At 39.4% G+C, this 26,718-nt stretch overlaps 1 pseudogene; it reads right to left on the bottom strand.

Annotated features, from left to right (window-relative positions):
• LOC134384439 (NADH-ubiquinone oxidoreductase chain 5-like) overlaps nucleotides 1-23,360 on the bottom strand; it is a 60,884-nt pseudogene extending 37,524 nt beyond the window's left edge.
• Nucleotides 23,361-26,718: the final 3,358 nt, after the last annotated feature.

Consider the following 26,718-nt stretch of genomic DNA (forward strand, 5'->3'; position numbering starts at 1 on the left):
GTGCATTCTCCGCTAAATCGTTATTCAAACTAAGAATAGTCTTTACAATGTCCTTTTCCCTTTCTGTTAATGACATTCTGCTCATGTTTATCATTTTTTTAACCATTTGGCACTAGAATTTTGCTAACAATTTACTTGCTAATATAGCTCAATTGTCTAGTATGATTTGATTCAGGCAGACTCAGGAACTGTTACTAAGTATTCAAGAAGCACTGATAAATGACAGATTTTTACTCTGATTTTCTTTAAGTTGGATGCAAAACTTCTATACAGTGTTTTCATTTTCATTTGCCTCCAGGAATTTTTTAATTTCCGTTTTGATTTTTTTCTTTGACCCATTCATTGTTTAGGAGCATGTTGTACAGTTTCCAGGGTTCCTTTTGTTGTTGATTTCTAGTTTTACTCTGTTGTGGTCAGAAAATAGTTGATAGAATTTCAGTTTTTTTAAACTTGTTGAGACTTGTTTTGTGACCTAACATATGGTCTGTTCTAGAGAATGTTCCATGTATTGCTGCAAAGAATGTGTATTCTGCAGCTGTTGGATAGAATGTTCTGTAAATGTCCATGAGATCCAATCAGCCTAGAGGAGAGATTAGTTCTGATGTTTCTAGGCTAATTTTCTGTCTGGATGGTATGTCCTTTGCTGAAAGTGGAATACCAGAGTTCTTAACTACTATAGTATTGGACTCTATCTCTCCCATTAGGTGTGATAATAATTGCTTTATATATCTTAGTGCTCTGTTGTTGAGTGTGTGCACATTTAGAATTGTTATATCCTCTTGTTGAATTGATCTCTTTATCATCATATAATGACCTTCCTTATCTTTTTTTTTTTTTTTGCTTTCCTTGGCTATAAGTCTATTTTATCTGATATGAATATAGCTGTTCCTCCTCTTTTTGGCTTCCATTTGCATGAAATATCTTCTCCATTCCTTTACTTTGAGACAATGTATGTCTTTATAGAGGAAGTGAGTTTCTTTTGTGTGTGTGTGTGTGTTCTAACCACACTGAATTTATTTTATTTTTTTTTTAGGAATTATTATTTATTTTTATTTTAATTAAAAACATTTTTTTAATTGAATCATAATTGATTATACATATTTTGGGGATTCAATGTCAACATGTTGATCAAATCAATATTGCTAGTATATTTATTGTTACAAATTGTACTTATTCTTTATGCCCCTTGTCTGATTTCTCCCTATTCCCCTCTCTGCCACCACTGATAACCCCAGATTTCTTCTCTCCCTCTGAAAGAGTAATGGTTATTCTGTTGATTTGTTGCCTAGATGATCTGTCCAATGCTGAAAGGTGTGTTCAGGTCCCCCAATATTATCATAGAGTAAATGCTCCTCCTGTCACTCTGGAATGGGCTTTGTGGAGAGAGACATTCCATTCTTTTCTTTGGTCTCTGCTGGTGACTGTCCTTGTGTCAACACTCCAGTGGCAGGCAGACCATCTGTGTAGTGGTTGTGATGTCCAGCCACTTTCATGGCAGCTGTGATTACTGTGGTGGGCTACCCACATGGAGGTGATGTTTTTGGCATGCTTCTTGGTGCCGGTGGTGTGCCTAGTTGTGGGTGGGGGTCTGGTCCCTGGCTCGATGCCCTGGGTGGTTCACCAAGGTGCTGGTAGTGTGCCTGGTTGTGGGTAAGGGGTACTGTCTCCAGCTTGATGCCCTAGGCCCCTGGGCAGGTCCCTGAGGTGCTGGTAGTGTGCCTGGATGTGGGCAGGGGTCCAGTCCTCAGCTACAAGTTTAGGTCCCTGGGTGGACCCCGAGCTGCTCGCAGTGTGCATAGTTGTGGGTGGGTGGTTTGATCCCTGGCTCCATGTCTCAGGTCCTGTGGTGGGCCCTGAGGCACTGGTGGTGTGCCTGGGCTGGAAATAATTTTTTGTCCTTTGCTTACTTTTAAAATGGGGGAACTTCCTGTGAGAACCAGTACTTGAGCTCTGTGTTTGAGCTAAATTGTTGCTTTGCTACTGTATCCCTAGGGAGGATTTTTTTTGTGCATTTCAGGGTTTAATGGTTGACCTTAGAGGTACTTCTAGCTCTCCAGAGACCCGGTGCACCTGGGTTGTGTAGAAACTCTGATCTGGGCCTGAGTCTTTTCATCAAACTGCACTCTATGCAATTCTGCATTCCCAACCAGTCTCATCTGAGTGTTCCTGTGCTGATTGCGGGGTGGATCGGCTGTCCTTGCTGTGTCTCATTGTTCTCCTGGTGGACCTGTCTCCCTCACCACCTGTTTCTCCCACTGCCCATGCTTCAAACACTTCCCATGGCACAGTCCCTGTGCCAGTCCCTTGCTGTGACTCACTGGCCTCTGAATGGCTCCCCTTTTGCAGCTGCTCTGGCTCCTCACTCCTGAGTGAGTCCACTGGAAACCTATTAGTGGTCTTGCTGTCCCAGGGGCCACCAAGGCCAGCTTCTCCCCTGCTGCCTCCAAGCAACTCCATCCAAATGGCACAGCTGCAGCTTCTGCTGGCTCCTGCTCCATGTGCTCAGCAGCTCCAGCCTTAAAGTGGCTGTGGCCTGAAATGCTCCAAGTAGTTTTTACTTTCTCTCATCATGGTTTCTTCCTCTTCATGGACTCTGTAGGTCTCTCCTCCTCTTCCCCTGAGCTCCAGCGGCCCCAGCTTGGTGGTTGTTACATTTGTATAGTTGTAAATTGGTTGATTTGTATGAGAGAGTGACACTGGGGACCATTTATTCTGCCATCTTGACCGGAACTCCAGAAGTGAGTTTCTTATAAGCAGCGTATTGTTGGTTTTTGTTTTATAATCCATTGAGCCACTTTGTGTCTTTTAATTGAGGAACTTAATTCACTTACATTTAGTTGTTATTTATATAGAGAGCTGTTATTGTTATTTATATGCTTGCTACTGCCATATTGTTATATTTTTTCAGGTTGCTTTGTAGTTCTTTTTTTTTGTTGTTCTTTTTTCTGGTCTTACTGTCTTTGTGGTTCAGTGTTTTTTTCTAGCAGTATATTTTAATTTCTTGCTATTTAATTTTAGTGTGTCTCAAGTTTTTGTGTTATGGTTATCATGAGTCTCACAAAATACACATTATAGTTATAAAAGATTATTTCAGATTAACAACGTAACTTCAACATCTAAGAAAAAAGAAAAAAAAAAACAGAGCCAACTCTATGCTAGGACATCATTCCTGCCCCGCACACAATGCTTTTTGACATTTTGTTGTTTCAAATTACATCTTTTAATATTCCCTATCTCTTACATGGCTGTTGTATTTGTTATTTCCTTGTTAGGTTTGTCCTTTAGTCTTCATACTAAAGATGTATGTGATTTATTCACCATCCTTACTACATTGGAGTATTCTGAGGTTGTCTGTGTACTTACTTTACCAGTGAGTTTTGTACCTCTGAATTTTTTTTTCTCTATTCTTTTTGTTTGTTGTTTTTGGTTTTATTGATTTACTTTTAAAATTTTCTTCTCTCTCTCTCTCTCTCTCTCTCCCTACCTCCCTCCTTCTTTTCTTTTTTGCTATTCTTTCAGATTGAAAACTCCCTTTAGCATTTATTGTAAGGCAGGTCTGCTATTGATGTATTCCCTTATTTTTTGTTTGTCAGGGAAAGACTTTATTTTCCTTTATGCTTGAAAATTAGTTTTGCTGGCTACAAAATTCTTCACTGACAGTATTTTTCCTTTAGCAATTTGAATACACCATCCATTCTCTTCTAGCCTGTACAGTTTTTACTGAGAAGTCCCGTGAGAGACATATTGGGGCTCCATTAAATGTTATGTGTATATTTTCTCTCACTACTTTCAGTATTCTCTCATTGCTTGTGGTTTTTAATAATTTGATTATGATATTCCTTGCGGTGTTCCTCTTTGGATTGAATTTGATTGGTGATCTCTGAGCTTCCAGTACCTAGATACTATCATCTTTCTTGATATTTGAAAATTTTTCAGTCATTATTTCTTTAAAGATGTTTTGTACGTCTCTACCTTTTTTGTTTCATTCTAGTATGCCAATTATGCAGAGGTTATTTTTCTTGAGGGATTCCCATAATTGCTGCATTCCTTTTTCATTTTTCCTTATTTTCTTTTCTTTTTGCTCCCATAATTGGATAATTTCATATGTCCCACATTTGAGCTCACTAATTCTTTCTTCTGATCAAGTCTGCTGTTGCAGCTTTCTATTGAGTTTTTCATTTCAGAGAATGTATTCTTTATTTCTAGAATTTCTGTTTTTTTTAATCAATTCTATTCCTTGTCATGTTTCTTGTTCTCCTCCTGAGTTATTTTCCAAATATCATTTAATTTTCTATCTGTATTTTTTTGTGACTCCATAAACATTCTTAAAAGGCTATTCTGAATTCTTTGTAAGACATTTCATAAATTCACTGTTCCTTGGGATCCATTGCTGGTAATTTGTTTCCTTTGGTGGTATCATATTTCTCTGTTCTTTCTCAATCTTTTTATCTTTATGTTAATGCCTAGCCATTTGAGGAAATGTCTTCCTCTTCTAGGTTTTATAGGTGTTCTTTGGTGGTATTAGACCTTTACTAGTTAATATCAGCATTTTATCTCTGGTCTGTGGGATTTTTTTGTTTGTTTTGTTTTGTTTTTTTCCCCTTCCATACTGTGATGATTAATAGTAACCACCACCACTTAAACTCTACACTAGAACTGATTTGCTGTCCTATAGTTAATTCCCAATTTGGGGGAAGCTTCCAAATTGGGGAACTGGGACTTGAGCTCTGTACTTGAGCTAAATTGCTGTTTTGCTGCTGTTTCTCAAACTGGGGAAATCTTTCTGTGTGTAGATCATATTTTAATTGTCAGCCTTGTAGTCACTTCTGGATCTTGTGAGGTTACCACAAACACAACGGGACTGTGTGGAAATTCCAGCCCAGGACTAAGTCTTTCTCACAAATTGCACCTTTCGCAGTTCTATTGCCCTGACTGGTCTCCACTGATCTAAAAGCAGATCAGTTGCCTGTGCTGCACCCCTGGTGGTTCAACCACCCCACTTCCCTGGTACTCTAGAAGCTTTCTTTGGGACAGGCCATGTATGAGTCCCTTGTCAAGACTCACCAACCTCTGGGGTGTTCCATCCTCCCCTCTGTGGCTCCTCACTATTATGTGCATCCAGGCGAAGCTTGCTAGTAGCTTCGCTCTCCTGGGAAATGGGATGGTGCACCCTGAAGCACCCTTCTCTCCTGAAGACTCCAAGCTCCATGCAAAGGTTATTGCTGTGGATTGTTAATCTCTTGGTAACTGCTCTGTGTGCTTCCAGCTGCTGCTTGCCTTGTACCATGCCAGCCCTGTAAGCAGCCAGGGCTTGGAATGGTTAGAGTGATCCCTCCTCCCTCTTGCCATAGCCATGCACACCTTCATGAACTCCACAGGTCTCTCCTACTCTTTCCCTGAGCTCCAGTGATCTCAAGATGGCAGTTTTTAATAATTGTTTAATATTAATAGTTGTAAGTTGATATTAATATTAATATTAACAGTTGTAAGTTGATCAGTGTTGGGAGGAGCCACGCTGCATATCATCTATTCTGCCATCTATATGTCATCATTCCAAATTTTGCACAGTTAAATAGACAGAAAATTTTTCAATTATCTTCCCCACCATTCAACCTAGCTGTTACATGTAAAACTTATCATCATCATTATCATTTCTCTTCTCCTCTCTTTCCCTATATTTACACACACAGTTCTCTCATCACTAAGCTTTTCTTCTCTCCCCTACTATTTTCTCTTTCCCAGTCCCAGTATACAGGTGTACTTTTGCTCACCTGTATTCAGCCTCTCTGCCCCTTATGTAACTCTCACGTTAAAAGAAGACCCACTCCACTGTACTCTGACACCAGGAAAGATTGGTTCCTCCCTTTCTAATGGTTTTCAGTTGAAATTCTGTCTTGTTGGAAGCTTGGTAAACACATTTTCTACTTTATACAAAAATAAGCATTTCCCTGTACCAGCCAGCCACCAAAAACAACAAAAAACAAAAAAATCTTGTTTAAAAAAGAGATAAAATTTTTTTGCATATCTTTTCAAATTACTCTGTGAGTTGCATTTCTTCTATATAAATGTTCACTTTTATGTTTGCCTGTAATAAACCAGCCAACACATCCCAAAAGAACTTGAAAGAGATACAATGTCATGAGACTTAGGATAAAACAGGAAAGTTCTTTTTCTAGGTGTCAAGCAGTGAGCACTAAGTCATCTAGAATTATCTGTTTTAAACATAAAGACAATTGGACATAAATTAAGTCTTCTATCTCTATTGCAGCCACAGAAGGAAACAGTTCCTGAGTATGAGCATTTATTATTCACTGATCAATGTCATTTTTTAAAAAAAGAAATGCTATTGAACTATACTCATGAAGACTAAAAGATCAGAAGTTTATTTGCAGACCAAGAAAGAGAGTTGGGTTAAAATGTATTTATTGTTTAGTTATAAAATTTGAAATCCATGTTATTACTTTTTAAAATCAAATTTTTCTCAATAGTTTCAAGGTATAAAATTATTTCACTGTTCATGGAAAAATAAGTTAGACAAGTCTAAAAATTATATATTTTATTAAATTTAATTTTAGTAAATATACTACTCAGGCTCATTTAGGAATCTCTTCCTGGCTTCTCTTCATCTCTGTGATCTCTGTTTGAGTGTCCCAGAGCTAGATCTTGAATATTTTCTCCACTCTATTTCACTCATTCTGTTCATGATTTTCATCCAGTTTCTAACTTTAAATAACATATATATGCTGCTGTCTCTCAAATGTACAACTCCAGCCTAGTTCTCTACCCTGATTTCCAGACTCATATATTCAACTTCCTACTCAACATCTCTACTTAGATGTTTAATAGGCATTGCAAACTTAACCTGTCCAAAACTGATCTGGTCTCCCCCAGTTCACTCCAAACCAATGACTGTCACAGAGTTTCTGCATCATTATTAATAACAACTTCATTGTTTCCATAACTCAGGCCGGAACTCTGAGTCATTCCTTACTCCTTTCTTTCTATCAAAACCATGCACAATGCATCAGAAAAAAAAAAATGGTTAGGTCTACCTTTGAAATATGTTCAGAACCCAACTACTTCTTACTGTCTCTACCGCTAACATTCTGATCCAGCAACCATTTTCTCTGGCTTTAATTACTGCAAAATCCTCCTGTTTGGTCTCACTGCTTCTGCCCTTTTTCCTGTGCAGTTCTATTCTCAACATAGCAGCCAAAGTGCTATACCACTCTTCTCTATAAAGACTTGGTCCCAGTAGTATTCCCTTAAGTAGTACCTTGCCTTTCCCTCCCAAATCTCATGCAGATGCTGTGATGTGTAATGTAAATTTAGAAATGGCTTATATTTCAGTTCACCTGTGCTTACCCATTAGTTTCTTCATAATCATTTCTCCTCTGGGTGTCAGAAGGCTCTGATGCATATATGCTAACTTCTTCTGTCTTCCTTTTTACCTGGCTCTCTGCCTCCCATGCCCATTACACTGTAGCCAGCAACGCCCCCATTGAACTTAGGCAATCTCCCCAACAAAAATGGAAATGAAATATTGGCCTTCTGGATTACATGATCATGTTCTTGAATATGATTAGGATGTAACACATTCACTGGACTGCTTTATAGATAAAGAGGATTACATTTAATGAAATACATTGGAAGAGTCAGGTGAACGATATTGGCTCAAAGCTGATGATTTAATTCAAATACAGAGTGAAGACTGACAAAGAAAATTCACACCTTTCTAGTGGAGCCTCACAATAATTTCAAAAATTGTTATCATTGCAGCCTTCTTGATAAGGAAAACTATAGGAAAAAATGCGTGACTAAAAAGGTGTAGAGACAGGTTTTCCTGCTGCTTTGGACTTGGCAACTTAGACCACCCCCATCTAAAAAGAAAAAAGTATTAATGTTTCCCTCCATCAATAATTGAAGTCCAGAGAGCCCCTCAGGAGCTTAAGTGTGTCTTACCTGACTCTTCTATCTCAGTCATAACTTCAGTCATGCCATTCCCAATTTGTATAAGCAGCAAAAGGAAAGTAAAGGAGATCTATAAATCTTTCTATCTATTGTTCTATCTATCGATCGATCTGTAACTGTTGGAGTCAAGAGTTGTTCAGCATTTTATTCATCTCCCTATGGGAAGAAGGATGTTAGTCTCCTTATCTTCAAGCCAAGTAGAGGAGAAGGGCTCATAGAGAATGGAGGTGCCTGTGTGAAAGAGAGTCTAGAATCCCCAAGTGGATATTTGCTTACTCGGCAGACTTGGTGATCTCCCTTTCATGCCTGTTGAATAAGGAAAAATAAATTGGTGAAAAGCAAACAGGATGGAGAGAAGGAGAGATGTCTAGTTCAAACAATCTGGCTAGTCAAGAAGAATGTGAGTTTCTTATGCATCAAGTGAATACCAAAGAAGGTGCTAAGGCTTGGCCACCAGGTAAAGGAAATGCAACAAGAGACCATAGGATGTACTGCCCGTGGTGGGAGCAGGGAGGTGACTAAGAAAGGCTGAAATTCTCTTGTATGAGGAAAATGTAGAGTGAGAGGCCACCCCTCTCCACACTTGGCCTTTCCAAACAACTCGTTCATTCTGCTCGTGGGAGAACATACATTTTTAATACCTGACAAGTGGAAGGCACTGTTTCTCAGCAAGGGAAACAGCAACAGCCAGGAAAGAACTATGTCAGCACGATCTACCTCACCCCAGCCCTAACTCACCACAGAAAAAGGGACCTAAAAGGGAAAGAAAGGGGATGAGGTGTTATATTACTCAGGGCTCTCCAGAGAGACAGAACTAATAGACTATGCACTTAGATATATGAGAGGGAATTTATTAGGGGAATTGGATCATGCAGTTATGAAGGCTGAGAAGTCCGGTGATATGTCCTCCACGAGCTGGAGACCCTGGGATGCTGGTAGCATAGCTCAGTTTAAGTCCAACAGCTTCAGAACCAGGTAAGCCAATGATAAAATTCTCAGTCCGAGGCCAAAGACCTGAGAGCTGGGAACTGCTGCTGGTGTGAGTCCTGGAACCCAAAGGCTGAAGACCCTGGAGTTCTGGTGTCCATGGACAGGAGAGAAGAGTATATTCCAGCTCCAACAGATAGAGAGTCAACCTTTTCATCTGTTTTTGCTCTCTCTGGGTCCCCTGTGGATTGAATGGTGCCTGCTCATACGGAGGGCAGATCTTCCCCACTCAGTCCACCCAGGCACACATGTTAATCTCCTCTGGAAACACTTGCATGGACACACCCCAAAATAATGCATTCCCAGGTTTCGAGGTACATTTCAATACAGTCACGTTAACACCTAAAGTTAACCATCACAAGTGGGAAAGAGGAGACCTTACCTCAACTGCAAGTGCTGAGGTGATTGGCGAGTGCATCAGCAAGCACCAGATGTCCTCCGCTCGCTCCTCCCCATCCTGCGTGTCTCTCTGGCCACTACACAAAGAGGCATCTTGGTAGGTGGCTGGAGGGAATGAGAGAAATATTTAAATTTAGACTGGACGAAGGTTTTTAATACTGAAAGTGATAAGGAAGAGGATCTGCCAAACATGTTTTTTAAAGAGAGGAAGATTTGGCAGTGCATATTTGAAGGCAGTAATTAAGGAAGAGAGAAATAAAGAGAGAAAAGAAGGAAGGAAGGAAGGAGGGAGGGATCATCGGTTTTTGCTCTGCTCATGTCAGAACGTTACATAAAATGCTCACTCGAGCAGGGACTTCCTGGCCCTCAGCAGAGGACTCCCCGTGTCACGACGGCTTATGAGCCTCCCTACTCCCTAACGGGAAATCTGAGCGAATTCTTTGAGTGAATAGGATGGGACTGAAGTTCCTGGAGAACTGCTTGGAGACAAGGCTGGACTTTCATGCCTGATGAACTTTCCCTTTGAGGATGAGGAGTTTTTTCTTGACTCTCAGTTAGCCTCAGAGGAAAGGAAGCCCTTCTTGTTTTCAGACATTACATTTTCTTTGCAGAGTTCTTTTGAGTGAGCAAGGAGAGTAACAATCTGATGTATAAATCAGAATTGATTTGTGGTTTCCATAGACAGAATGCATGTTCACATACATATACATATTCAAATCTAAAAATAAACCCCTCTTTTAGTTACTTTTTTAAGTAGTATTAAATTCCAGATCTGCTGGATAACTAATAAGGCAAACTAATTTAATAGCCATCTTCAGGGTTTTGCTCCTAAAGTCCATGGACGTGGGTATGGGGAAGGGGAAGAAGAGATTATGGAACTGGAAGGAGGTGCAGAACTGTGCCTAGTCTTTCTCTGTAATTATGCTCCTTGACTTCCTGTGTTTCTACCTTTCTTTTTTTATCCTAGATACAGGCCTGATTTGTTACCCATAATTTTCTTTGAATCATTTTCCAGTGTGCTGAGGTTAGAGAGAGTTGGTTATTACTTATCACACCCAGAACCATAAAGCAAATTTTTTTTAAAAAAAGGAAATAAATGGAATTATCATTGTCTGATAATCCCTGAGGTGGCATCTAGGTTTTATCAGCCACAACTCCACACAAAGGTCATCTATCAGACCAAAATGCTAGAATGCTCGCTTCTTTAATTCACTTACTGCAAATGCTTTGCGATGAAAACCCAGCTGTCATAGTCTCCAACTGTCTTCTGAGCACCTAAGTGGCACTTCTTAGATGGAAGAGCATCTTCTGCTGCAGAACAGCAGAAGTGCTTGGCATTTTTGTTCAAGATAATCTTATTTGAATACAGTCTGAAGTATTTCTGATTCTTTCATACATGTCTTAAAACACTGAGTATTTTGAATTTGTCCATTCCGCTTAAAGTAACACAGAAAAGAGGCAGCATTCCAATATAAAATTATTTATAACAGACTGTCTTCAGGACTTATAAAAATAAAAGTGGATAAATGAACTATGTCAACTTTATATTTCTCATGGGCTCTGTCTTCATTGCTACAAAAGAGGGCAAGAGAGGCAGCAACCTGTATTTCACAAACATACCCAAATCACCTCCTTATCCCATAAACCTGAGAGATTATCCAGAAGAATCTTGAAGCTACAGACCACCCACATCCTCTTAAATTTTATCAGTGTGGTTTTCAGGCCTAAATAATAAAAGATCTGAAGGATCAGGTGGGGAGTTTTGTTAACTGAGCAGATTTCTGGGTCCTACCTTACAACTACTAGAGATGCATTCTAGGAATCTGCATTTTAACATGTTCCCCGGGGGTCCCCAAATTTAGAAAATCTTTGCAAGCAGTAATCACTTCAGAAAACCAAAAGGTCTCCATGAACTGCTCCTTATTACTCTCCCACTAACTATAAATTGTAGCAATAAAAAACCACTTGACCCCATAGAGATTAGTATTTCTCACTTCCTGCCTTTGCTCATTCTATCCCTCTCCCTCTAATCATATATTCTATTCGTTTTTTAATCTAAGCTCTCCTCTGGCAACATTTCCATCAGGAACGTTTTCCAAATTTCCCTGGGATGCTATCTGTCCCTCCTCTATATTTCCAGGCAACCTACCCAACTCAAGTATGTTAGCTGTGTTTTTCTTATAGAAAGTCTATGTCTCTTGAGGGCAGGTATGATGTCATATAGATTTTTAAAAACATTTTATCAGCTAGCACAGTATTTTATGTGTAGTGAAAACTAAATAAATGTTTATTAAATTAATAAATAAATCATAAATAAATTACTATAAGGGAAGCACTTAAAATGGGGTGTTTAGAACCTCAAATTTATATTAAAACTCTTTGGACTGAATAGTCTATCCCCTTAACCTTCCATCTATCTCTGTTTTCACTAAACCTGTGGCAAGGAGAGTAAGAAGTGCTTAAATAAATGTCCTTCCTGGAAAGGTAATTCAATAAATCTATCACAGAAATAGTTTCTAACTTGGAATCTAATTATTCGAATTAGAGTCTCAGCTCTACCACTACCTAAGTCTGTGTTCCTGATTGGGTCATATGTTTCGTGATTTTTCTTCATCTGCAATACCGGCAAAAGAAAAAAAAAACAGCATTTTTATGCCACAAGATAATTAAAAGAGCCAAATTAAATGATGTATATGAAGCACACTCTAAACTGCCAAGTGCTATAACTGTCTTAGCTGGTATGGCAAAAATGGCTAGCCGTTCAGAAAAGCTAGTTGAACTGGAAATATCCTCCAAGGCAATGTAGGAAGTCATATGTTAAAAATAGCAGCAGCTTTGCTGTCTTACGTCTTGAGCGATTAGATGGAAGAAGACTATTCTGCCAATAGGTTCACCTCTTTGTACTGTTTCATGAATATGTCAAAGAAAAATTTCACCAGCAGAGTTAAACAAGCAAGAAAGACTTTATTTAAGATTAATGCAATAGGGAAGAATGATTGAACTCAACTACTCTGAAAGGGAAGGAGGGTTTTTAAGCACTGGAGTGAGCTAGTAGAAAAGTGACACAGGAGGATGTTAGGAGGGAGGTTGGCCAATATGATTAGGTTATTTGTGGTTACCATGAGCTTATTGAAACTGGATCCCTACCCTCCCACAGAAACTGGGAAATAGGGGTGATTGATTACATTTCAGAGGGATGACTTCCAGGTCATTGAGAAAGACATTCCTGGGATGTAAAACTAGCACGAGAGTGGGAGATTTACACCTCAAAATGGCAGAGAAAGAATTCACAAATTTTCTAAAGCAAATGCTCTATGAAAAGAGGCAGAGAGGGGCCTCTAGAATCAGGAAGAATCCTGTCTAAAGTTCAGTCAAGCTGAGGGCTGTGGAAAATGAATTATTTTGTTACACCACTAAAATCTAGGAATTTATTTTACAAGCTACAATTATCCCAATTCACACACATCAGACAGAGGAAGACCCAAATAGAAATAGTTCACCCCAGCCTTTGCCCAAATATAGCGATATACTGGCATTTGTCAATACCTACTTAATTTTATTAAGTTAAGAAAATTTTTTCAAAAGTTTGCATATTCAACCATCCTTTCCCCCCGCCCTCTATTCACTTTTACCTTCCATGTACAATGAAGCTTTAACACCACCCTGTGTTGAAAATGACTCCTAAGATAGCCAAGAACTCCATATTTTATTTTCTATTTCTCCTGGTGATATTTCACAGACCCTTCAGCCTCAGCGCCGAATCCCATTAGCTTTCCACGTAAGACTTCCTGTTTTGTGTTTTTTACTTTGCACTTGCCAGAGGCCCACGGAGCAGTTTAGACTCCATCCTCTTGCTCACTCCTTCCATGTCATCACTAAATGCTTTTGAGTCTACTTCCTAAATATCCCTCATATTCAGCCCCTCCCAGGTACAATTTATTCTGGAATCTGATTATGCCTTTTATAGGTAATTGTAACAATCTCCTAAGTGATCTTCCAAACTCCAGGTGCATTGCCCCTAATCCTTTTTACGTGCAAGTTCCATTTAAATGAAAATCTTATTCTTTGTCTATATATGTATATGTATCTTTTGTCTACAATTTTTTCAGTTGTTTTTGGTTCATTTTCCAGAACACAGTGTGTAGAATGCCCAGCACTTTTCTCCTCTTCTTCATTCGTCTTCCATCACTTCTTGGTTTCCCAATAAAGGTACCGGTACTACTCAAAAGCATTGTGCCAACTGAACTCTCTATGCCTTCCAACATGTTGTGGCTTCAATTTACAATGTCCTCTCTCCCTTTCCTCCTGGTGAACTCATGAATAGAAACTCATCCCTGAAGACTCAAATTAAACAGAATATCTTTTATGAAAACTTTATTCATGCCCTATTCAGGCCCCTTATACCGTGGACATATCTTCGTTATAGAACATATGGCATTTTTGCTTTTGTTTACACTTTTGTCTTTTTGCACCATGAGCATTATGAGGAAAGGAAGAGTATCTTAATGACTTTAGAAAAGAGGGTTCTAGAGTCAAACTTCCTCAGTTCAAATCCTTGGTAGCTCAAATGCAAATTATTTAAATTATTTATGCATTGGTATTTATATCTATAATAATGTACCAAACTTGCTGGATTATTTTGAGTATTATATAATCCAGGTGACTTCTCAGCACAGTGCCTCACACATAGTAAACATTCAATGCTAATTAGTAGAAATAGTACAAATGCTACAGGACACATACCTGACACATATTGTGTATTAAATAACTGAAAAATGAATGAATAGATGATAAATGAATGAATTAATGGGACTTTAAGAATACCTAATTATGGTCTTGGTCTTCTTTCTGCTTTCTATGTATTTCAAGTTTCTTTTTCAGCCAGAGATAGTTATTGTCTTTTAGAGAAATCTTTCCTAAAGGGTAGTACCTTTACACCTGGAGATATGCAAGCCTATTTCAGGTGTTAAATGTATAAGCATGTCTTAAATTTCAATAGATACATATTTATTTTCAGGTATTTGGGGAAAAAATAACTAGTACATGAAATCTCTAATTTAATGGATATTTTTGCTTATGACAAGTCAAGAGATGTCTTTTAAGTTAAAATAAAAGTGTGAATATTTAAAGAAAATTATTAATTAAATAACATAGGCAAAACATAGAAATAGCAAAATTGTAAGGCTTAGACAACTAACTTGTCTTTCTGCTTGTACTGTTATTCATATTGCAGACAGATTTCTCTTTACAAACACAATCTCTGTTAATATTATTATTAGGTATTTGTTGTAAAGCTCACATTTATATATGTGTGTATGTTTATACTGATATCTACTTTGGGCAGATTTCTACGGCAGTTTTTTTTTTCATCTTGAATATTTCTCTACTCTTGGTCTCTCCTTTTTTCCTGCACTTTGTCCACTCGATGCTCTTCTGTGGCTACACCATGGCTTCTCCATGTGCACATTTTCCTGCCACGTGTCTGATAGTGACTTTGATCGTAAGGCTTTCTCCGAGTGACTCATATGAGCATGTGTCTCTCACTTCTTAGGCTTCCTATCTTATGGGGAGTCTGCTCCTATATTTTTGGAATAATAATTTTGGAGTATTCCAACCCTATAGTGGGAGAAAGAAACTACTTCAGAAAATGTTGCTAGCTAAGTAGAAGACCAAGTTTTTAGAAGTGTCACCACTCAGGAAAGCCTTTTCAGGACACAGATAGTGACCACAGCTTTAATGCCCCCTCCTCACCCTGCCTCCCTCAGGCAGGGCCCTTGGACTGAGGAGCCAGTCAAAATGTCTCTCCATACTTTATATTTAATCTTTTATGGCACATTACTCAATTTTTAATTTTATGACGAATTACCTCTTTTAATGATGATTAGCCTGAATGCACAAACACTTTCCTGGAACAATATGAATTGATGACCTAATAAAGATTTCTGTCAGAAATGCTCCATATTTTCAGGGCTTTCTCTCACAAAAATCCTTACCTCTGTCTTTTAAAATATGGTAATTTAAGTAACTATTATGCACATAATTTTATTTTTGAAATACATAACCCCACAGGAAACCTAATTATGAATCATCATAACTAGGAAGAGTAAATAATCCTCATGAAACTGGCCTACTTTGAAAGCTTTTTAAGAAACAAAATTAAATTCTACTAAAGAAAAAAATTTAGTTTTTTATGAAAGTTTTATCTCATACAAATAACTTTTGTCGATTTCACATAGAATATATTTTATACAAATGTACATTTTATAGTAATACTTAATTCTTAGGCCAATTTATAAATATTTACTATTTTATTTGGTTTATATCAAGTTATTTGAAAAATAAATAAAAGTAAAAATAGTGTCTAGAGCAACAAATTTTAGAAATTCCGTAAAACAGAAAGAAACAAGTTAGAAAAGAAAAATGTAAACACATAGGAGAGAGTTTAAATTGAAATATTTAAAAACATAAAAATATGAAGTGATCATTGGGAATAGTCTCTAATGTGCTGAAAAGTTGATCTAATATACAGGTAATCTTTTTTTTTCTTTTCTAATAATTGTAATATCTCAAATACCCTTTGCTCAATTCTTTTTTTCTGTTTGTACTTCTTGAACATAGAGCAGGCTAATGTAGCTGGGCAGCAGAGTGAAGGCGAGAAGTTCCGAGTTTAGGCTACAGAGCAGACGGTAGCTAGATTTTGCAGGGCCTTATTTGTCAACACAGAAAGAAGCCATTGAAGGGCACAGTAAGATGTGTGGATTGAAAAAAAAAATCACTCTGACTACGGTGTGGAGGACAGTTAGTGTAGATGCAAAGACCAGTTAGAGGGTGTTTTTATACTCCAGGAATAAGATTATGGTAATTTAAACAAAGATGGAAGCTGCAAAGCTAAGAAAAGTGAGCTTGAGATTGGGTTGGATATGGGAGAAAATGGAAAGAATAACGGAAGTGTGAAAAATGAATACTTCTAGCTTTCTGGTTTATGCAAGTAGATGGAAGATGGTTTTGTTTACCAATACAGGAAATAATGGAAGAACAGTTTTGAGGTTCTGTTTTGCAAAAGTTGTCTTGAACTTGCTTTTGAGACTTTCAAGCCATGTGAACTTTAGCAAGTTGCTCTCTCTGCAACTTTGTTTACTCATCTCCAAAATGAGATGCTTACAGTAAAATGATCTCATCAGTTCTTAACTTGGAACTATAATGCTATCATTGTGGTTTGAATTGTGTGTAAGTTTAGGGAAAAATAGAGGGTGAAATACTTGAAATGGTAAGGAGAGAATTTAAATTTGATGTTGTAAAGAAAAGAGATCAAAATACATGTCTAGGAAAGGGAATGCATGTCCAGGAAATAGTATAATGAAACTATAATTTGGAGGACATTATTCTGACAGCTGAACTGAAGCAAGAGATAAATTAACAGATGAGAAATAACATACTGAATCAATAAAGGCCTAAATTGTAGTAGCCATTCTGAAAAAAGGAACTCAAAGTTTTAGACAGGGTGTGGGATGCATTAGCAGGATTTGATGACATAATCAGAAAATGAAAGAGAAAGAAACTAAAACTAACAACTTATATATTTTTTCAAGCTTTGAAGATGAAGATGATGATGGAGACAAGAGAATACATTTAAAGGATATCATTTGGAGACTTGAGGATGATCAGTTTATTATCTAATATGCTAAGTGTAGCTATGTCGTATTTTAAAGTGAATTACATCTTTTGGGAAAATAATCATTTAATAACAGAAGTAATTGACCAGATGCATTTTACTTTCAAAAATAGTATTAACTAGCATTTAATTAGCTTATGCAGAGACTCATTTAAAAATAATAGTTAGTGTAAGAATAATTCCTGCAACTTATTCTAAAAGTGTTGTTCCTGTTTGTTCTCTGATCTTGTTTTTCAGCTCCATGTGGTGGCCTTTTTCAGCACCCAGTGGAGTGATTCTCTCACCAGGACGGCCAGGTTATTATAAAGATTCTTTGAATTGTGAGTGGGTGATTGCAGCTGAACCAGGACACTCTATCAAAGTTACATGTGAAAGGTCTCTGCAAATATTTTTTCTACCTTTTAAAGAAAAGGTTATTTTAAAAAATAGTTGACATTCTCAGTTTAATTTACCAAATCAATGTATAATTTTGTTGTAATCGTCAATTGTTGTGCTTTATATACTTCAAACTGTTTGCCACCTTTTAATCTTACAGCCCGTTTTCAAGTTAATTATTTATTTGTTTAATGCTGTATCAGTACTATTGAAATATGCAAGATCGACCTTTTTGCTTTATACTTATATGTACACTACTAAGATATGAACATGTGATCTTTAACTTAATGAATTTAGTTGTCCTATGTTTTGAAGGGCTTGTGGATTCTGCTCTGCTGGGTTTAAAAAGGCAAAGGTGCTGTAAACATGTTCCAATGGATACTGTATTGCAGCCTAAGACACTTCTGCACACTACCTGTATACCTATACTACAAGTTTTTCTGAAATGGCTGTGTCAAGTCAGTGTGTATTAATGATTAGACAGTGACTTTTTTTTCCCCTAGGAAAATTAGTATTACTGATCAAATAATCTATATCATGAAAGACTGTAATATTGAATATTTAAAAAGTTAAAAGTGAAGTTTCTACTTTATTATTGGATCACTATTCACAAATAGGAATAGAATTACCTACATAATTTCAAAATTATATTGTTACCCACCTCATCTCCCAACTCCTTTCTTAAAAAACAAACAAATTTTAAAAACCACTTTAAGCATAGGATACATATAATAATTATATAAATACAACAGAATATTTTGATTTATGGCCTAATGATTAAATTTTACAAGCCTAACGTGATCCTTCCCTAACTCAAGAGGTCCTCATTGAATTAATTTATCCATGCTAATGTTGAAATTTGCATGGAAGAAAATAGATTATATTTTAAACAGGTGTAAAGTATTAAACATCATATGGGATAATCCTGTCTTACTATGACCTACACAACCTTACTATCACTGTATTAGTTTCCTAGAGCTGCCATAACAAAGTATCACAGACCAGGTGGCTTGAACAACACACATTTATTTTTTCACAGTTCTGGAGACTGGAAGTCTGAGATCAAGATATTAAGAAGATTGTTTCTTCTGGCCTCTCTTCTTGGCTCATAGACGGCTGTCTTCTCCATCTGTCTTCACATGGTTTTCTGTTTGTGTGTGTCTGTGTCCTAATCTCCTTCTCTTATAAGGACACCAGACATATACCATTAGGGTTTTCCCATATGACCTCATTTTACCTTGATTAGCCCTTGAAAGGCCCTTTCTCTAAGTACAGTCACATTCTGAATTACCGAGGGTTAAGATTTCAACACATGAATTTTAGGGACATCATTCAGCCTACTGTAATTATCTACACATTTTAAAAAAGTTTTTACTTAGAATAATTTAGCTGGGGTGTTTTGCTGTTATGTTAAAACCAATATCCTCTCTTCAGTGGTTGACATGACTTGTGTTATCATAGCAATTTTTAGAAAGCTTGAAAAGCATCATATTTGTTCATTATCAGACCTTCATCAAATATCATTGCTTCATAAATGTAGAACTCAAATTAACCAATCTTCATTTATTTAACAGAATTTCGTTAGGTTTGGAATACACATTACAGCATACTATAATCAAATATATCATTAAATAATTTTTAAAAATTACATTGATTTGGGAAACTAGAACAGAGATTTAGTTCATATTTTTAAATTTGCTATATTTAGAGCATTACATTTGAAGGATAAGCATATTTGTCAATCTATTGTATATTTTTAATGAATACAAATGTTATATTCAAGTACATCATTTTAGTATTTCCTGTTTTGGACTTAACATTGTTTTGTATCAGGAATTATTATGTGGAGGTAATTAAAAATGTGTTATTTTCACATTTTATTGTATTTGTATAGTTTGTAGCATCTGTCTGCCAAATAGTTCTTACCAGTCCTTATACTTCCGTATCTGAATAAAAAGACTTGAGCCGCATCCCACATATAGAGGGAAGTCAAATCCCTCCTTAAATTTTCAGAGAATTTCTGGGAGTACACTTCTGGCTCTGAATCCTGCTCCTAGAATAATTCCACTTGCGAGAGAGAGAGGCTTCTGCCTCTCTCAGTATTACTCTGCTTCTTATTTGTATCATTTTCCTTCATTCTCACAAAAACCATAAAACCAGGGACAACCAAAGAGGATTATTGCACAGTCCAGAATAACTTAAAATTGAATAAGCCTTCACTGGTGGTTTAGGGACTAGGCTGGGTGAGTTTAGGCACAGTTCTAGTGCTAGGATAAGGCCTAGGATAGTGATGAGGAGGGCAGACAGCTTCAGGTAGGGGGGTATGGTTATTTGGGGAATGTTCGTCGGGGGAATACTGTGAGATAATGAAACCGGCGAAAATGCTACCAATCATTAGACGTTTGGTTGAGTTGGTGAGGTTAGGGTTGTTTTCATTAATGGTTATTAGGGTTGGGAAGCGGGGTTGTCCTAGTAATGTAAGAAAAATAAATCAGGTGCTGTAGGCAGCTGTGAGGATAGTGGTGATGAGTGTGATTGTAGGGGCTCAGGCGTTGGTGTGCGACGTATTAATGGTCTCGATGATTGGGTCTTTGGAGTAAAAGCCTGTTAGGAATGGCATGCCCGTGAGGGCAAGGTTTCCAACGATTAGGGAGGCTGTTGTAAGGGGTATGGTCTTATGCAGGCCTCCTATTTTTCGGATGTCTTGTTCGTTGTTTAGGTTGTGGATGATAGAGCCGGGGCATATGAATAGTATGGCCTTGAAGAATGCGTGCATGCAGATGTGGAGCAATGCTAGGTGTTGTTGGTTGATGCCGATTCTTACTATCATTAGGCCTAGTTGGCTCAAGGTGGAGAATGTGATAATTTTTTTAATGTCGTTTTGTGTTAGGCCACAGATTGCTGTAAATTGTGTGGTAAGGGCGCCTAGGCATAGTGCTAGTGTTTGGATTGCTTTGTTGTTTTCTATTAGGGGGTGGAATCAGATTAGTAGAAAGATCCCTGCTACGACTATCGTGCTGGAGTGAAGTAGAGCTGAGACGGGTGTGGGGCCTTCTATTGCAGAGGGTAGCCATGGGTGTAGGCTGAATAGGGCGGATTTGCCTGTTGCGGTGAGGAGGAGACCCACTAGTGGTAGGGAATTCGGGTCCATGTTGAGAATAAATAGTTGTTGAAGGTTTCATGTATTTGAGTGGACAAAGAATCATGCTATAGCTAGGATGAAGCCGATGTCGCCGATGCGATTGTAGATGATTGCTTGCAGAGCTGCTGTGTTTGTGTCTGTTTGGCCATGTCATCACCCAATTAGGAGGAAAGGTATGATGCCCACTCCTTCTTATCTGATAAAGAGTTGAAATAGGTTGTTGGCAGAGACCAGAATTAGTATTATGATAAGGAAAATAAGTAAAGATTTAAAGAATTTGTTGATGTTGGGGTCCGATTGTATATACCATAGGGAGAATTCTATAATGGATCATGTGACGAAGAGGGCTGTTGGGGTAAAAATTATGGAGAAGGAGTCTAGTTTGAAGCTGAGGGATAGTTCTAGTGTTTGGATAGTGATTCAGTGTCAGTTGGAGGTGATTATATCCTGTCCGGAGTGGATAAATGTGAGGGCAGGTGTGAGATTGATTAGGGAGGCAAGTTGGGTCGAGGTTTTTACGTGGTGTGGGTAGTGTTTGTGTATGCTGGTAGGGGTGGGAATGGTGAGAATGGCAAGTGAGGTTATCGTTAGGGATAGGGATAGGGATAGGTTTATTACTTTTATATGAAGTTGCGCCAAATTTTTGGTTCCTAAGGTCAATGGATTCCTTCTATCCTTTAAAAGTAAGAAAGCCATAATTTTAGGTATGGTTATAAGAATTAGCAGTTCTTGGGGTCTTTCTTGGTAAATAAGGGGTTTTGAGTCTCTGTTGTCAGGTTCACAGCCTAATGTTTTGTTTAAACTATATTTACAGTAAAGGGGTCCTAGAGCTGTCTTGGGGTTGAGGGATAGGAGTAGAAGTGGGATGATGTGCATTAGTATTAGGGAATTTTCTCGTGTAAGGGTTGGTTTAATATTGGTAATGTGGTGTGTGAGGGTGCCTCGTTGTGTTGTGATTAGTATGTACAGGGTGTACAGAGCTGTAATCAGTATATTAAATCCTATGAGGATGATCGTGATGTTTGATCATGAGAATGCTGTTATTACTACGAATAGTTCTCCGGTTAGATTGATGGTTGGTGGGAGGGCTAAATTTGTTAGGGAGGCCACCAGTCATCATGTCGCTATTAGGGGAAGGAGTATTTGTAGTCCACGGGCTAGAATTACAGTCCGGCTGTGGGTGCGTTTGTAGTTGGAGTTCGTGAGGCAGAAGAGTAGGGATGGTGTAAGTCCATGGGCAATTATCAGGGTTGTGGCCCCTGTGAATCCTCAGGGCGTTTGGATTAGGATGGCTACAATTACAAGGGCCATGTGGCTAACAGATGAATATGCGATGAGGGATTTTAGGTCTGTTTGGCGCAGGCAGATGGAGCTTGTCATGACTATTCCTCATAGGGAGAGGATAAGAAAGGGATAGGTTGCGGAGCCCGTAGGAGGGTTTAGAATGATAGTAATTCGTATTATTCTGTATCCTCCTAATTTTAGGAGGACGGCTGCAAGGACTATGGATACGATGATGGGGGCTTCTACGTGTGCCTTTGATAGTGAGAGATGAAGTCCGTAGAGTGGTATCTTTACTATAAAGGCAATTATGCATGCCATTCATAGTAGGGTGTTGGATCATGGGGTAGGGGTGTTTGGGTTCAGTGTTGGAGTAGTAGTAGGTTTAGGGAGCCGGTGGAGTTGTGGATATAGACTAGTGCAATAAGTAGGGGTATGGAGCCGAAGAGGGTGTAAAATAAGAAGTAGAGTCCTGCATTTAGTCGTTCTGGTTGGTTACCTCATCGGGTGATGATAATTAAGGTTGGGATCAGTGTTGCTTCGAATATAATGTAAAACATAATTAGTTCTGTGGCAGTGAATGTCATGATTAGTAGAATTTGTAGTGAGGTTAGTATTGTGATGTATAGTTTTTTTTGGGTGAGTGTTTCTTTGGAGAGGTGATGTTGGCTTGCTATGATTATTAGGGGAAGGAGTCAGGTTATTAATATTAGGAGGGGGGATGATAGGGGGTCTGAGAAGAAGTTTGGTGATATGGTTGTGCTGTTTTCATTGTTGTGATTTAGGAAGAGAAGGGTGATGAGACTAATTAGCAGGCTATGAATTGTTGAGTTAATTCAGATTATGTTATTGTTGGAGTATCATGTGGTGGGGATAAGTATGATTGTGGGGATGATGAGTTTTAGCACTGTAGAAGATTAAGGTTTTGTATGTGGTCTAGGCCGTAAGTGTCAGAGATCATTACTAGGAGTGCTAGGCCTACGGCGGTTTTGCAGCCTGCAAAGATTAGGAGAGTGATGGGAAGGATATAGAATAAGGTGAAGTGTAGGTTTAGGGCTAGAGTGGTGGCTAGGACGAATAGGGATAATATTATGCCCTCCAAGCATAATAGGGAAGATATGAAGTGGGACCGATATATTAGCAGCCCTACAAGGGATGTGGCGTACGCCAGGATAATGTTAATGTAAATTGGAGGCATTTAGTAGTTACGAGATGTTGTAATTTAATGGGTCGAAACCAGTTGTTATGGTTAAAGTAACTACCATATTCGGCTCATTCTAGGCCTTTTTGGGATCATTCGTAGGCCAGGCTTAGTGCTAATGTGAGGATCAGAATAAGTGCAATGGTAAGTATTAGTTTGAGGCCATTTACTTGGGTGACTCACAGGAGTGATAGTAGCAGGGTGATTTCTAGGTCAAATAGAAGGAATGTAATGGCTACCAGGAAGAATTTTATAGAGAATGGCAAGCGGGCAGATCCTACGGGATCGAATCCGCATTCGTATGGGCTTAGTTTTTCTGCGTAGGTGTACATTTGGGGGAGTCAGAGGGCGATGGTGATGAGCAGGAGTGCTAGTGTTGAGTTGACAAAGAGGGTTAGTGTTAGATTGATTATTCTTTTCTGGGTTGTGACCAGATCTAATTGATTGGAAGTCAATTGTACTAGCTGATACTGAAAGAATAGGATCCTCATCAGTAAATGGAAATGTATAAGAACAGACAGATTACATCTGCGAAGTGTCAATACCAGGCTGCTGCTTCGAAGCCAAAATAGTGTTTGGATGTGAAATGAAATTTTAGTTGGCGTAGGAGGTAGATGGTGAGGAAGGTAGATCCAATTATTACATGGAGGCCGTGGAAGCCTGTTGCTACAAAGAATGTTGATCCGTAGACGCCATTGGAAATGGTGAAAGGAGCTTCGAGGTATTCTGAGATTTGGAGAAGTGTGAAGTAAATGCCCAGGGAGATTGTGATGAGAAGGGCTTGGATTTTGTGTTTGCGGTTTCCTTCTATGAGGCTGTGGTGGGCCCAAGTGATAGATACTCCAGAGGCTAACAGTACCAGTGTGTTAAGCAGTGGAACTTCTATGGGATTAAGGGGGCAGATGCCTGCTGGTGGCCAGCAACCTCCTAGGTTGGGGGTTGGGGCTAGGCTTGAGTGGTAGAAGGCTCAAAAGAATCCGGCGAAAAAGAAGACTTCGGATGTAATAAAGAGGATTATTCCGTATCCTAATCCTGTTTGTACGGTGGTTGTGTGGTGGCCTTGGAAGGTGCCTTCTCGTACTACATCTCGTCATCACTGGTACATGGTTAGTAGGTTAGTTAGTAGTCCTAGGGCCAGTAGGGTGCTGGAGTTGAAGTGAAGTCATATTGTTAGGCCGGATGTTATGAGTAAGGCAGCTAGGGCTGCTGTGAGTGGCCAGGGGCTGGGGTTGACTATGTGGTAGGCGTGAGTTTGGTGGGTCCTTAGGTGTTGTCGTGTAGGTAGAGGCTTACTAGGAGGGTAAATACGTAGGCTTGGATTAGGGCTATGGCGAGTTCGAGGATGGTGAGTAGGGTGAGAAGGGCGAGGATAATTGGGACCGTTGGAGGGTTTAGGGAAATTAGTAGTGATGTAGCATTTCCGACGAGGTGTATAAGTAGATGGCCGGCTGTGATGTTAGCTGTTAATTGTATGGCCAGGGCTAAGGGTTGGATGAAAAGGCTGATGGTTTCAATAATTACAAGTATAGGGATGAGAGGTGTAGGTGTGCCTTGGGGCAGGAGATGGGCTAAAGATTCCTTTGTTTTATTGCGGAGACCTAGGATTACTGTTCCAGCCCGCAGGGGAATTGCTATGCCCAAGTTTAGGGATAGTTGGGAGGTGGGTGTGAATGAGTGGGGTAGCAGGCCTAGTAGGTTTGTTGAGCCAATAAATAGGATTAGCGAAGTTAGTATTAGGGATCATGATTGTCCTTTAGTGCTGTGGATTGTCATTAGCTGTTTTAGGGCAAGTTGGATGAATCATATTTGTAGAGATGTTCAGCGATTGTTGATGAGGCGGGGGGAGAGGATATATTGTGCTGGGCAGGAGGGTGATGAGGGTTACGATGGGTAAGCCTATCCATGTGGGGGTTGTAAAAGAAGTGAGTAGGTTTTCGTTCATTTTTTTTCTCATGGATTTGTGTGTTTTGGTAGTTTGGTGGATTTTTCTGTGGGGTTGTGGGGGTAGGTAAATTTTGAGAATTTTAGTTGGAGTACGACGAAAAGTGTTAGGATTATAAATATAATAGAGATGGGCCATGTTGAGGTATCTAGCTGTGGCATTTCATTGTGGGAAGGTTGGTGCTTCCATTCTTTAACTTAAAAGGTTAATGCTGTTTAGCTTCACGATGGATCAAGTCTCAAAATGTTTGAGTGGGACGAGTTCAAGTACGGTGGGCACGAAGCTGTGGTTTGAGCCGCAGGTTTCCGAACACTGGCCGTAGAGTAGACCTGGCCGTGCTGCTGACAGGGTTGTCCGGTTCAGGCGTCCTGGAGTGGCATCCGTTCTAAGACCTAGCGAGGGCACGGTTCACAGTGCAGAGCGTCCTCGGATGAGATCAGTATGGGATTGGTGACCTATGGCCTTGACGGTTAGGAGGGCTTGTTAATTTCATCTGTTATGTAGAGGATCGTAGTGATGGGAGGGCAACTGAAGGCAGGATAACGGCGGGTACAGTAGTTCATACGGTTTCCACCATTTGGGCGTTTATAGTGCTCATGTGGGTGAGTTTTGTGGTTAATATCAGGGAAATAATATAAAGGACCAAGGAGCTGATCAGGGACACGATTATGAGGGTGTGGTCGTGGAAATACAGCAGTTCCTCTACGGTGGGGGAGGAAGCGTCTAGAAGTCCTAGCTGCAGTGGGTGTGCCACAGAGACGTAAAGGATTTAGGCCTATAAATCAACTCTGACGAAGTCATGTAATGTGTTTACTAATGTCTCGTCTGTAGGGAAAGTCATCGGGGCTATGGGGTGGCTTGAAACCATTCTTGGGAGGTTCAACTCCTCCCTTTCTCGTTGAGTCTTCACGTATGTTGCTTCCTAGAATGTGTGGGAAGTAGGGGGCAGCCGGGAAGTCATTCTAGGTTTGTGGTGACAAGTTCTACTGTTGAGACCGCTCGTTTTGAAGCGAAAGCCTCTCACGTCATGAAAACTATTAGCATAACTGCTGTTAAAGAGATAAACGACCCCATGGACGAGACTGTGTTTCACGTGGTGTGTGCATCCGGGTAGCTGGAGTATCGTCGTGGCATTCCCGACAGGCCCAGGAAATGTTGTGGAAAGAACGTTAGCTTCACGCCTACAAACATAACTGTGGAGTGAATTTTAGCTCAGGTGGTGTTGAGGGTGTAGCCCGAGAATAGAGGGAATCAGTGGACGAAACCTCCCATGATGGCGAACACTGCTCCCATAGACAGTACATAGTGGAAATGAGCTACTACGTAGTACGTGTCGTGTAGTACGATGTCTAGCGATGACTTGGCTCGTACATTCCTGTCAAGCCTCCAGTTGTGAACAGGAAGACGAAGCTCCGGCGTGGGCCAGGTTTCCGGCTAGGGGCGGGTGAACCGTTCAGCGCTTCCGGCACCGGCTTCCACTACTGAGGAGGCGAGTAGGAGCAGGAACGACGGGGGAGGAGTCAGAAGCTCCTGTGGTTTATTCGGGGAAATGCTATGTCGGGGGCTCCGATTATAAGAGGAACTAGTCAGCTGCCAAAGCCCCCAATCACAATGGGTATAACTGTAAAGAAGATTATCACGAATGCGTGGGCAGTCACGATAACGTTATAGAGCTGATCATCACCTAAAAGGGCTCCGGCCGGCCAAGTTCAGTTCAAATAAGGCGGCTCAGGGCCGTGCCTACTATT

The sequence above is a fragment of the Cynocephalus volans genome, chromosome 8, assembly GCF_027409185.1.
Source record: "Cynocephalus volans isolate mCynVol1 chromosome 8, mCynVol1.pri, whole genome shotgun sequence".
Taxonomy (NCBI): domain Eukaryota; kingdom Metazoa; phylum Chordata; class Mammalia; order Dermoptera; family Cynocephalidae; genus Cynocephalus; species Cynocephalus volans.